The 14,160-nt window shown below is 45.7% G+C and overlaps 1 protein-coding gene across 4 annotated transcripts in view; it reads left to right on the forward strand.

The window, feature by feature from the left end:
• Window positions 1–658: 658 nt before the first annotated feature.
• LOC120905514 (zwei Ig domain protein zig-8) overlaps window positions 659–14,160 on the forward strand; it is a 205,548-nt gene continuing 192,046 nt past the window's right edge. For 3 of the 4 annotated variants that reach the window (XM_040316383.1, XM_040316366.1, XM_040316392.1), the window contains exons 1-2: window positions 659–930; window positions 2,606–3,532. The gene's annotated coding sequence lies outside the window, so the exon portion shown is untranslated. The remainder of the gene's footprint in view (window positions 931–2,605; window positions 3,533–14,160) is intronic. The other variant, XM_040316375.1, reaches the window with a different exon arrangement.

The raw sequence follows: 14,160 nt of genomic DNA on the forward strand, positions 1-14,160 counted from the left end.
AAGAGCTATCCGGACTATCCGGCTACGTGGTACTCAAGTCCTGAAAAGGCCGGAAAAGGCGCTGGCCAGCGCAGATTTTGGTACACTTTCTGCGCTGGAAACTGCTCGAATTTGCGCAGCGGGCTGCCAAACTTTCGTCGATTCTCTGGCAATCGATGAAACAACCTCCCGTCATGAAAATGCGTGAGAGAAAGCGCGCTCGAACCACATGTAAACACCGGAGAGGACAGGATGGGTGTGATGAAAAGCTTTGGCTCTCGCAGAAATCCTGCACACCAAAAAAGCACACTGCCGCGCGCATGTCCATCTGGTGCTCTTTCGCTATGTCCCTCTCAATCGTAATCGCGTTGAGTTTTCCTTCGGTTCGGGCGTTTTCCGTGCTCAACCTAGGGACTAGGGCACCGGGACCATTCTCTCACAGCTGGTTTTCCAGCATTTTTTGTGTTTTGTTTGTGGTAGAAAAACACAGAGTGAGAGAGCGAGCGAGCATTGACGCGAAATGACGTCCACAGGAGCATGGAGTTTGTCCAGAGGCACCTGTCAGATATCGTATTTGAGTGTGCGAGATGTGAGCGAACGAAACGGACCCAATCTCTCACAACAGGATCTCTCGCGCAAAACCATCGTCGTCCACACGCGTACGGTACGGGTTCGTCCAAGGGCCGGGAGTCAGTTTCAATTCTTGTCCGTACGGAAATTCATCCAGTGCACACAGCACACGAGCACCCCGTCATCATTCGTGGTCGTCGCGGTCGTGGTTCGCCTGTCGGCGGCATCTTCGTTGTCGTGGTCGTCTGTTCTCTGTATCGGTCGCTGCAGCGGTGGAACGTTTTGGCAAGTTTTCCCGAACCTTCCGAACGCGCGGCTTGCCACTTCCAGTATGTAGATGGATTTGTCTGAAGAAATTCAACACGAAAAGCAACCAGCACGGTACGGAGTTGAGCTAGAGGATAGTGTTAGATAGAGTACACAGGACACCCGATAGGGCGTGTGAAAACAGTGTCAGCAAGAAGCGACCGTGTGGGCTTTCCTTGCCCCATCCAACTGCAGCACATAAATAACACAACACTTCCATATTTCGACCGAGTGCACCAAATCCGTGCGAGTGAGTGCGTGTTTGCGTGATGTTAAAATTCCCCTTTTCTCCACGACTGGGAAATGTTAAAAAATCGACCACCGCAAAAATAGGATACTCGTCCGAATGCTGTTCGGTAGTGAAAGTTCGCGACCCTAAATGGGAAGCAAAAGCCAACAGCCGCAAAACGTAAAAGAGAAATCCATAAAATCAACAGAAACTGAAAGTAAAAATAAGCGTGTGTGTGTCTGTGTGCGTGTCTCCCGGTCTCCGGGGTGTGTGTTTGTGTGATTTTCGGTGTTTTGGTGACCAAACAAGCGCCCGGCCTTGCCCGTGCCCGTGCCAAATAGGCGGCCAGCTCGGGCTAGGCAGTGCCCGCAGTGTCGAACGTGAATCGTGAAATCGATTTCATCCGCTGCGTTAGAAAGGCCGGAGAAGAATTGGAGGGAACAGAAGCTCCGCCAGCTAGCCCTGCCGGTGTTTTGGAGCGGAGCGGATCACGAATGATGAAGGGCACTTGATTGCCAACGCACACTTTCCGCGTTGGGTGGCGGGCTGGGTGGGTTCGGGGTTTTTTTTTTCGGCTGAAACACACCCACACAGCTGCCACCATTATTCGCGATCGGACGAACGACGACGTGGGCAAAGTTTTCTTCAATTATTTGGGCCGTTTTATTTCTTTTTTCCCGTTTCGTTGGGCGCTCCGGGACGACGAGCGATCGTGTTTTGCTAGCTTTAAGCACGGTAGATGCTTTTCCTTTTTCCACCTATTTCCTTCTTCTTTTCCGACATAGGCAGGTCAATGAATGTGTGTGTGTGTGTGTGTGTGTGTGTGTTTGGGTGCGAATGATTGGTTGATGTGTGACCGGCACGAAAGCCCCACCGTCACCATCCGTGGTGGCGGCCGTGGTTGCGTAGTGAAATGTGTTAATTAGTTTGACGGTAATGCTTTATTTATATTTATGACATCTCGTGCACCATTTCTCGTGTCCCGTAGCAGCTGTGTGTGTGTGTGTGCGAGTGTTTTTTTATGGATGAAGGTGGGGCAACAGTATATCAACATTGTTAAAAATTTAACAACCATGACTCGGCAACGGAGCTTTCTGCGACCTAGTGCGTTGGGTGAGTGCTCGAGTGCGTTGCAGGCAGTAAGTTAAAACATCAATAAAACATACCGTGAACGGAGTTTTGGTGTAAAAAATACTTGCCGAGGGAAAACTTACCACACACAGCACAAGGATAATATGTGGAGTCTAGTACAGCTGTACGAATGTCCGTTACGGTTGCGTTTTTCCTTTAAAAAAAGGAGGGCTCCAGGAATTTGTTTTCCGTTTGTGTTTTTTTGGTACAAGATTAATGAATTATTAATGTTGGTGAAATGCGTTTGAAAGCTTCCCGTTTCTTGAATTCGAGCGTACCCGTGCTGGGTTTTTTTTCTGTATTATATTTGTTGATTTTTCCTTCTTTATTTTGGTGTGCAAAATATTTATCGTTCGTTTGTTTATTTGAAATTCTACCCCATTTCTACAGGATAATAAATCAAGTGAAGTGTGCAAAAACCAAGCAAAGTGTTAGAGCTCCGTTTGGTAGTAAAAGAAAATCGCCCTACACAACCAAGTGTGTGTGTGTGTGTCTTTGCCGTCTGTAAATGTGTGTTTATTGTCGGAGTGTAAATCCCGCTGGTTGTGTGGTACCAATTCGTGTGAAATAAAATAAAATCAAAACATCATACCGCCGTGTCCCTTTTCGCAACCATCCGGCATTGGTGTGTGCGTGTGTGCGTGTGATCTCAGTGTGTATGTGTGAACGGTTTTTTTTAAACCTTCGAATCCTGTAGATTGTGATTGTGAGGCCGAAAAAACGGTCCAGAGAAATAGCATGGCAGCAATTTTGGATGCGAATTGTTGGTGGTCGTGAGCGGATCGGTTTGTGCAGTGTGCTTCGCACGCACACCCACATCCCACCCCTAAAAGGGAGCTATAAACGTCTCCAAGCAACAGCACGCATAGGATATAGCCCGATCCGACCGGCCCGCGGGGTCTGCAGCGTCACGATTGTGTCCCCATTCACGAAACTCGCACATTCCGGAGGCGACGTTTGGAGCTACCCTTTTCGCTGGGAAAGTGGTACGTGTTTGTGTTACGAAGGTTTTGTTCCGGTAGTGTGCCACAGTGTGTATGTGTATGTGTGTGTAGTGTCTGCCCGTTGCTGCAGCGTGAAAAACAAAGCACAAAAAAAGAGGATACTCAGCACTCACACTGCTGATCCGGTTGACCCTCTTCTATTGGGCCGCAAACGTATGTGAACATTCACAAGGCACAAGGCGCAAGGCACAAAAACACCGTCGACAATTCAACGCAACAACGCACAGCAGCCGCCCGTAGGCAGCAGCAGCCCCGGCAGGTTCCCGTCCCGTCGATGACGCCTTCGGAATAAACAAAGTCATCAAAATTTAAGGTTTTTATTATTAACTTTTGTGCCTTTTTCCGCTTCCTTTAATTTTGGGGCCTTTTTTGAGCTTCCCGACCAACCATCCCCTCTTCCACTTCATTGTCCACTCAGCTTGGGTTTGTGCGGCCGGTTGCACCTGGGAACTTTCACTCGCTTTGGGATATCCCAAAATATGCCAAACAAAGAGAAGAAAAAAAAAAACGCTGTGACCTGCACACACAGGTTGCTTGTGCTATTTTGTGCGTTTTATTGCGCGCCAAAAACACACCGGTGTACTGTACACTTTCCCTTGTCTCCCTTCCCTTAAGGCTTTCTACCACCGTTCACCCTGTTCGGGTACCCTGGGAAAAGGGATTCGAGTCCAATCGACAGTTTTCCGGTTACCGGAAGCCACAATCCAACTGGAACGATGTAAAGGCTGTACTGGGATAGATGCTTGAAGCGAAATGCCTGCCCCACCAGCTTTGGCACACACTACCACAGTTTGGTGGTGATTAATTTTTCATTAGATTCTGGTCAGATTCTGGGAAAGGGACAACCGAGGCACCAGAATGGGGTACGGGCGAATCAGTGTACTTCGTTTAGAGGGCACACGGGCTCTAGATTTTTCGCCCGAACCGCCATCGAAAGACACACAAAAATTCTATTTTCCTTGGAACTTTTGGGCGGGGAGGTGAAATTTTCTTGCTTCTTTCTTTCTCCTCGGGGCGGCTTGGGGATTAATTTTAATATTTGATTACAGTTATTTTCGATTTCTCAAACTTGTTTTCTTTCACGCATTTTGTCCATGTACACGCGAACGCGTTAGTCTTTCCCCGGAGGAAATGATTTTCTGCCTCTATCTTCACGGGGCGTCCTTGTAGGAGTTACGGGTTCAAGAACATCCTTTTCAGCGGGAGAGGTTGGCTTTCCTTTTATTTAGAAAGGTGTGTTCTTAAATTAACCGTTTACGTAGTGGCATCGTGCTGACAAATGACGGTACGATGATATGGAGATATTTATTAAACCTTTAATTAAGCGCAATTATTAGGATAGTATGACGTACGAAAGCAGACAGAAGGATGCTTTATTTATATCTTGACACGGCACAGTTTGATTGAGCTAATTTTCAGCTCAAAAATACCTATTAGCAAAGGCACCCTTAATTAACGCCCTATTGGCCACCGAAATAAAGCAACGCAAGAAGAAATGGAGTCACAAATCTTACGAATCTGCTTACGCTGGGAGCTATTTCAACCGTTTCGTTTTTGGAACTCGCTTTCCAGCGCTTTCCATAACCCCTGTAGTTGGCATGTTACATTTAGTTTAATTAAAACCGCATGTCTTCCAGGAATCGCCGCTAATGCGAAAGCGTAACCGTTCCGGGGCACTCTGTGGTTGATTCGCATTGTTTCGCGGCAAAACTTTTGCGTCGAATTTATCGGCGTCCATTTGCGCGGATCATTGGCGAATGGCACCATGGTGCTGGGAGACGCGTAATCGAATCGCTGTACAATCTGCTCATTACAATTTCGCGCGTGCAGGCAAATAGCTTTCTTGGAAAAGAATTTAACAGAATGACGATTGCTGGTTGATGTCTTTCTTTTTCCTTTGGATTTGTTGGATCAATTCCCTTAGCTGTTGGGTATTAAATCAGCTCAGGAGCGTTAAACCGTTGGGATTTGGAAAACAATTTATCGTTGCTACGTCAATTTGGAGCTGGTTTTAAGGTGGAAAGTAAGCAAATATTTAGTCCAAATTAAGGGATGTTCCTTAAAAGGACAAAAAAGAAACATGTTCAAATTAACTATAATGACGATAAAGATCACTTCTCAACGAATACATTGATAAAATTAGTCTAATTTAAAGTAGCAAAAATGTTTGCTTCTCCCCCAACTGCGCCATTACAGCTTCAAGGTGCACGTCTTTGTGGCACCGATTTAAGGAAATAATTTTCGTAATTACATCATGGTTGGGACACTGTCCTACTGCCTGTTGTCCTTTCTCTGGTCCGAGCACCATTCCACCTGCTGGTATGACACTGCTTCCTACCTGTAACAATCTTAATCTGCCCATCCAGAAAAGCTGAGAGGGGATCGTGCGAATCGCCGTGCACGAGGCGGGTTCAGATCACCATTATAATCATCCTCCTTCCAGGCTGCGGACGTTTGTACAGCGGACTGTTTACAGCAGAAATAGCGCGCACACACAGACACAAAATGGCACAGCAAAAAACAACAGCAATGAAGTGGAAAGACAGAATGGAAATAATGAACCAGTTTTCAGCCTACGAACTGGTTAGAGGAAAGCTCCACCCATCAAGCAAAAAACCAAAAAAAAAAATAGAAGTAAAGGAACGCAAAAGAAAATCACCTTGGAAACAATGCTGTCCACCTACCCACCGGGGGAAATAGTACCATAATTGAGACGAGGGTAAAGTAAACCGCCCACACAGTGATAGGCAACATTGTGCGCCTGATGCTGCTGCGGTTTTGTCTTGCTGCTGTCGCTGCCGCTACCGGCCCTCATTCCGGAGGGTGGCATTTTTCTGCTTATTCCCTTCCCGCTGCATCTTTGCACAAACCTTTTCCCCTCCTTTGGTCGCTTTTAGCCCGGGGAAAACAGCTCATAAATGCGTCTGGGTGGAATAATTGGAAAACTGGGTCAATGGGAAAGATACTAGCAGGGAGAGAGAGAGAGAGAGAGCGGGCTTAATATCTTCGGTGCGTGGGGTTTGGAAGGTGCAGGAAGGCGCATTCCTCTTGCCTGGCCCGGCGAGTATGATGGATGATGGAGAGTAGGTTTCCTGATGCAGCCGGTTTTAAGTGATCCTTCTTGCGCTAAAGAGTGACAATTGAAAGTTTTAACCATAACGGTTCGCTCTCTAAGTGCCGCTTTTCTTTATGCCGCTTTTTAAAGCGCCAGAAACTTGAAACAATGATTGAAATGGGATGAATGGAACAAAGCACGAGCTCGGTTAAAATGTAGAGCTTAATTGTCAGTTTGAGTTGGACAGTGAGTTTTCGTTGGAAAGGTAAAACGGTGAAAGGCACGAAAAGTGTCACTTGGTGTGCTTGATGAATTCTTTTATCAAATGTTTTTTTGTTGTAGATTGTAAGACGAGATAAGACAAACCTTTGCGATATGTTTGATCATACCTGTAAAATGTTTTACATTTCCACTGTAATCTATTGTATTGTATAACATTGTTTGGTGATGTTACGACTTAAAGAAGATCAAATTTAGTATTTTAACAATATGGTTAGAGGGTTTGACAAGCCCTAATCATGTCCTATCAACAGGCTGGAGCATTCAAAACGCCATTGATGTATTTCCCCAAAGAAAGATGGCCAACCACCTGGTCTGGTGGTTGTGTACCTTTCCCGCTCTTTATTCACCAAAAATAAACTCATTAAAGCTTTCTTTTATGGCGACGTCAACGCACATCCTACACAAAGCTATTCGCGACCAATTCCCATCTGGGAATAGACTTCGCAAACTCTTAAATTGACAGTAAAAATAAGATCAACCATCTTTCCTACATTCCATACCTCTTTGCGCTGCCTCTAGCTTTCTCTCGATAACTTTCTCCCGATTAAGTTATTACAAGTTAAGGTGAGACAACTAACCACCCAACAGCCGAAATGGTCTCCATTTTGCCCTGTTCCGCCATCATTCACCATCCTGATTGACCCTATTCTTTGCACACACACACACACACACTCAGCACCAACGAAACAATACAAACCCAACGCCCCACCACCGCCAGGGGCAGCAGAATCCCGCTCAGAAGTTATCGTGCACCGAAAATCTCGTTTACAGCCATAATGACACTTTGGCCCCGTTATTTATCGCACTCGCGTCGCCCATTTGTACTGCGGGGGCCGACGTTCGGAAAGCGCGTAAGTTTTCCACCAGCCTTGAGGACCACGCCACAATTCGTTTGAGGGTTTTTTTTTGTGTATACTTCTGTATGTGTCCCTTCATCCGCCCTTACCTTGGGCAGGGAAGTTTTGCCGTTATTATGGCTGGTTACCTTCCGCACAACAGCCGCTCTTGCAAACCGCGACTTTGGTAAGCCTCGACACTTCGGGGCTGGATCATTTCACTGAAATATTCAATTTCCGTCTGCTTTCGCTCGTAATAATTCACCGTTGTCGTCGTCGTCTCCATCGCCGTTTGCTTAAGTTTTTGGGGGCGCGTTTGTTTTACTTTTATTTTGCCCCTTATGCCAGCACGACGGTGATGATATGATTCGATGGGATTTGCTTCGCTTACCCCACGTGTATACCTTCGGGGGTAAAGGAAAAAGCAAGCACCAACTTCCTGACTTTTTAGGGAACTTTTTTTTTTGGTTTTTCGCTTCCAGTTCGTCAAAAAATTGGTTCCGTCACCAAGCAACGTCAAAGCCGGCAGGCCCTGGAAGCCCTTGTAAGACCGAGGGCCGAGCGACAAAATCTAAATTAACCTATTAAGTTGACCCCCAAGAAGTGGTTGGACGCGATCTTCAAAAGTTGCGCTCGCTGTTAGGGCTGCGGGCGGATAGAAGGGGTGGAATGGGAGGAGAGACAAGGAGCAACACGAAAAACACACATTCCTGATGGTAATTCCGCGATAAGCTTCCAATCATAACACGCCAACAATGAAGCCGCACTTTTTCCTTGTTTTTCTAAGCTGTGCTGGCGGGACTGGCGGTGGGACAGCTTCAAAAGGCAAGCATATTAGGGTCGTCAGCCGAGCTATCAGCCCTACCCCGCTAGGTAAGCTGTACAGGCACCCGGCACCGGTGAAGTCGTTCGCAATTTTGGCGTCGATCGCTGGGAGGCCCCCAGACCAGTTGCGGAGTTTTCGGCGGGCGTGACTGTTTACAGTCCGCGGAAGCGAGAAAAAACTTTTCCAATTAACTACACACACACACCTTCGGCATCATGATGTTGGGCTGGCTGAGTCGGGCATTCTATTGGGGTAAAGTCTCGCAGCAGGGTTCTTTCTGCAGGGCTTGGCCAAAACTAAAAATATTTTCCCAAAAAGCTCCCCATCAATACCGGTCAACCTACGACCGGTGGGCCGGCCAGGAGCGGCGACATGTTATGAGCGATGAACTGGCAAAGTTCGTGTGGCTGGTTGAGGTAACGGTTCAGCATAGGTCACACACACACACACACACACACACACAAGCACACGCCACCAAACACTCTTCAGCACAGCAGACAGCGCGATGTAGCGTGAGCTGCGCCCAAGGTGCGTGAGTTGCCTTTTGACCCTTTTTGGGCTGTGGTACAGTACGTGCGGTGACTTTGACTTTTGGCGGGCCGGTAAGGGCGATGCTCTGAAGGCAAGGGATAGCGAGCGAACCGAGAGTACCGGAACGGAAGTTGAAGCGTCTTTTTTGTTGTTGTTGGTTGTTGTTGCTTGGATGTCAACTACAAGCGCTGAGTGAATAATTTACGACACTAGCTCATGACAGGGCGATTGGTCACGGGAAACGCACGAACTTGGTTGGCGCTCTGGGTGCATGTGTCTGTGTATCATGGTTATGTTCGTTTTGTGATAGGCTGTAGGTAGGGAGGTTAGTCTTTAAGCGAAAGAGTGCCCCGTTGCATGAATATTATAGCAAAGGGAACTTGTTAGTATGAACTAGGATGATTCATTCAATGGAGAATAGAACTAAAGTAAACAATGGCCGCTTTGTACATTTCATACATTTCTGTTGGTTTTGTTTAGTTTTTTTATTTAATCAACTTTACATAGAGTGTCTTAAACATCTCAAACGCCATATGATTAGAGAAGTTCTTTGGATGTCTTTCTTTTACTCGTAGCATCGTTAATTTAAAATCAAAATGTACCGGTCTCGTAGTACAGTCGTCAACTCGTACGACTTAACAACATGCCCGTCATGGGTTCAATCCCCAAATAGACTGTGCCGCCATACGTAGGGCTGACTATCCTGCTATTGGGGGAAATCAATTAGTCATTGAAAGCCCACAAGTGGGTACAGGCAGGCCTTGATCGACATCGGTTGTTGAGCCAAATAAGATAGTCAAACTGCTTGTATAATATGCCTGTGCCGCGTCATCAACAATGAATAGCTATGAGCTTATCGACAATTACGCCAAATAAATACATCCAGTCTGATCTTGCTTCAACTATTCAAAGAATTAAACTCCTAGGAGCTAGAAGCTTGGTTTGACAATTTCGTCTTGAGTTTGAGTTAAGTTGAGTTTGTAGTTCGAAAAAGATTAGGAGTAGGTTTTGAGATTCCAACTGCAGCTTTGACCAGTTGACCCAGCTGGTAATGTGGCCTTGAATAAAAAGTATCCTCTGAGCTTGTAGTGTCATTTTAGGTCATACTTTCCAGAATAGTAGAGTATCTCCTAGAAACTGTAAATTGCTGTCAAAGAACCGAGTACGTTACATATTTTTGTATGACCTGCTGGCAAAAAAACGAGATCTTTTTGTAGTAGATTTCATATACAAAGGGTATAAGCATTGAACTATCCTTTGTAGTTTGAGTAGAAAGTTCAAACAATGAAACTTCAGCAATGACAATGAGGAACTTCAAACAATGCGCACTGTGTATTAATACATCAGAACCCGTAAACAATTGTCCTGATTGCCTGCACAGGCATGATAGTTCGCTTAGATTCAGAAATGCTAGTATTATTCGAATCTTCAAATACATTGGGTTATGATCAAACCAGCTTTTTTTCATTTCAGCATGCTATTTATATTACATTCAATCTGTTGCAATCTACATAACCACTCATCATGAAAAATCAACTTTACCTATTCCTTCCACATCGCTAGACAATGTAGATATGATAACAATATTGAAGATACGACTGAAGAGAAAATAATTACATTTTCTTGGACACACTCAACCTTCATCATGATCAATCTAGCCTGCAATCTTATTGAAAGTATGTCTTGATAACTACAGAAAAGTCCAGCAACAGCAACGGTATGATGTTTCCACCTCAGTTCTACGATCTGATTTAACCATCAGTATAATTATGTCACTGCAGTCTACAGCCACAAACCAATCTCTTGCTTGTTTGATGGACCGCTCTCAAGACCTCGTCGGCAAGACCTGGTAAAAGTAGTTTGTGGAACTCAAATAGCTTTCCCTGTCGTACCACTCAGGGCCACTAAGGCGGGGGAGGGTACAAAGAAGAGCAATCAATGTAATGAATCCAATTGAAATCTTTAATTACCTTCCTTGCCCAGCAAATCAGACCGGCTCCGACAAACTACAACCTACCCACGCGCCCAGCGAGCGAACGAGCGAACGGGAAGAATGATGGACAAGCACATCGAGTGCGATAGGAGAATTAGATTAATTGCTTCCATTAAGTCAAAGCACTCGCATTTGACGTGGAACACGATTGTCCGGCGGTGGTAGCTCACGTTGGCTTTGCCGTGCTTTGTCCGTTCGCTGTCCGCTCGCTGTCCGCTGCTGCTGCTGCAATCAGTTTGTCACGTGCATTTGCATTCGCCGTCCGTCACAGTTAGGGCGGACCGGGCGGTTCGAATCCAATATCTATCACTGTCGCGCAGGATTTATGGTGCCCCTGGTTTGAAGGAGGCGGAGGAAGAAGCGATCAAAGCTTTTCGGCACGCAATTGTAGCTTCGGAGGTGGAGGTAGGGGTTAAGCCTTTTTTTGTCGCTTCTACCTTCACCCATTCGGATGTTTGTGTGCAGTTTTCCCATAAGCTTCCCTGTGTTAGCTCGTCAAACGTAAATTATTAACATCTCTCCCGTGGTGTTACCCGGGACGTACCGGGGGCCCCTAATGGTGGTGAGCTCCTGTGGCGACACAGTAAGTACCACCCGTCAAACGCTGAGAGTTCCCAGAAACATATCACTCTATTATCATGCGGGGGCCGGCCGGGCCGACTAGGTTTGTCCGGCATCGTCCTTCCGGTTATAGGCGCCCCTTTTTACTCGCTTTAGTTCTGCAATGGAAGTTTTTGTTATTGCTGTTGTTCTTGCTTTTGTTTGCAAACTACCGGGCGGGCAGAATGCGAGATGGTGAGGCGGTGGTAACGGCAGGTCCGACCCAAGGGTCATAAATTTCTCACCTGCCAACTGGGGGCTGTCATAAAAATAGAAAATCTATCGAAGCTATTATTCTTGCGCTTATTTATTTTCCCGTTAGAGCATAAGCCTGTACGAGCCGGAGCGAAATGAGGAAAATGTTGGCATGAAATTTTCAACCCTCGGGGGAGACAAAATAGCATGCACACATTCCATCCGATGCGACACACGGGAAGCCGGGATATGCGTTGGGCTGGGAAGGTTCAGAGCGTATGAGTCGCGAGCTAGGATAAAAATGTATTTGTATCAAAATCTGGTTTCTGGTGAGTGGGTAGTGGTACAGGAGAAATATGTTGTTTCCCTTGGGATGGGAACGGGATTGTTATCGCACAAATAACGGGTTTAGGAACATTTTTAACACGCCTATTTGGTTGCTGTTTGGATTGAAGTTGAAGGAGCGAATGCAGAATCAAACAGGGAACTATTAAGACAATTAGGGTAGAATTTTGAATTATTAATTCAATTAATTAAAGTATATTCATAACAGTAGTTCTTAAAGTTGATGATAAACGTGGAAAATGTTTATCAAGATAATTGACGAAATAATTAACTATGGGTCCAATTTACGCTATTTATGGGAATAAATCTAATTTATATTTAATGTTTTTGGAAAAAAATGCATTTCAAATCTATTTGGTATGTTTATAACTATTTCTTAATTATGTTTACGATAGCCCGGAGTAAGTTTAAAAAAAAATATTACTGGGGATCTTTATTTGCGAACTGCTAAACTAAGACTAAAGCTAACTTCTGGATTCGGTACTATTTAGCTAGGCTGGTGTTTTCGGTGCTGCCAGGTTTGCCGGTCACGTTGTCGTCCACGTTTATGATGATCATGTTGCCTCGATCCGTCTGAACATACGACACCACACCTGGTCGTGGGAACCTGCTTCCAGTGGAGTTCCCGTTGGAACCTGACTCCGCGCGTGGAGTAACATCGATGGCTCGCTTGCGACCGTTTTCTTACTCAGCACCTGTATCATAGCGCGTAGCGCATGTGTACATAACTCTTATTTCTTTTTCGGGAGGATTTGATAAAATATAAGCTATATTTTGAAATAATGGCGTCTGATACTGGTAAAGGTTTTTTTAGTTCATTAGGAACGGTCCAAAATGGTCGTTTTGCTTGTAAAGGGAACACGTTTTTAACTTCTTCTTTTGGTGGCTATTCATCGAAAAAAAATCTTTAAAGGATTTCCGTAGGAATCGTTCTTTGTTGCCTCTTACTATCGCATTTTTAGTGGGTTGCAGCAAAACGATCCATTACAAACTGTGATACGTTTTTTTTCTTTAACGCATCCTACCTTCGCATTGTGGTTGACAACGCAATGTTTGTAGCAACCATCCTTACAATGCGCTCCTTTATCATAAGGCGACATCATTTATCGTACCACGGTATGTACCCGCACCAGCACCAGCAGCACCCGCTAGCATTACCACTGTCCCTGCCGAACCATACCGACGGAGGAAATGGCAAACGGAAACCGAAAGCATAAGCGACCATAAGGATGACAAATAAAAAAAAACCCTGAACACAGAAGAAAGTGGCCACACCGGGTCTTGAGTATTTGCGCCATCGCTACAGCAAGTATGTGTAGAGGACAGTAGTGGATGTGGCGATTCCGCACAGGGGAAATCCTAAATATGTCTCTATACGTGAAGCGTGTGCTCCATTAGAGGGTTCCGTGACACCGTGTGAGGCAAAGCCATTCGAGTGGAAGAATTTTATGGCGACTGGGCGTTGGCAATGAAAAACAATATGAGCAAAATAAAATCCAGAGAAAAAAGGTAGCACAAAGTAGAAGACGTATCATGATCATCCGGAAGCACCAGTTCAAGGAATGCAGTATGCCGTGGCGCGTATCATCTGCTGCTGCTGCTGCTTTATTTCATTCCGTCCTTCCAACGAAGCGTTCCTCGAGCGTTGAGACAAAAAAAAAACAAACACTCACACACGAAGCCCTGCTATCGATTGCGAACAATCGCTCAATAAGGCTCATGCAGCTGTGAAATCGCTGGCGTATATAAGAATTATTGAAGATGTCTCTGCCACGAAACGCTCATCGCTCCCTAACCGGCGAAGTGATGAAGGACCGTGCTAGGAGAATGTGTTATGAAAAGAAGAAGAAAAAAATCTCCACCATTTCCCTTCGGGTCATTCGCCCCACCCCCAGCCGACATTGACAGGTCCTTCCCTCCGAACCGAATCCTTCACATTCATGCACGAACGGAAATAAATTGTTTTCGGGTTGTTGTCGTGTCTTGTTTTTTTTTTTCCTTTCTGCTTCGTTTGGAGACTGTTAACCACAACTCCTCGCCCATTTCCTACCGGGTTTGAAATTCCAGCTTCGGGGGGAGGGTTGAACATTTTCTTTCGCTCACACACACACACACAACCGTCATGTGTGGGAAAAAGGGGAAACCTTACGAAAATCGGGCCCCGTACGGAACTAATGCTTTAAGAAAACTTCACTCCACTTTGCCCCACCCCAAACTGCTCACACCTCTGCTAGCGGGTCAGCCGCCTCGTTTGGTTGGTTTTCTTAGTTGGCTGGAA

Source organism: Anopheles arabiensis, chromosome 2, assembly GCF_016920715.1.
Source record: "Anopheles arabiensis isolate DONGOLA chromosome 2, AaraD3, whole genome shotgun sequence".
Classification (NCBI taxonomy): Eukaryota; Metazoa; Arthropoda; class Insecta; order Diptera; family Culicidae; genus Anopheles; species Anopheles arabiensis.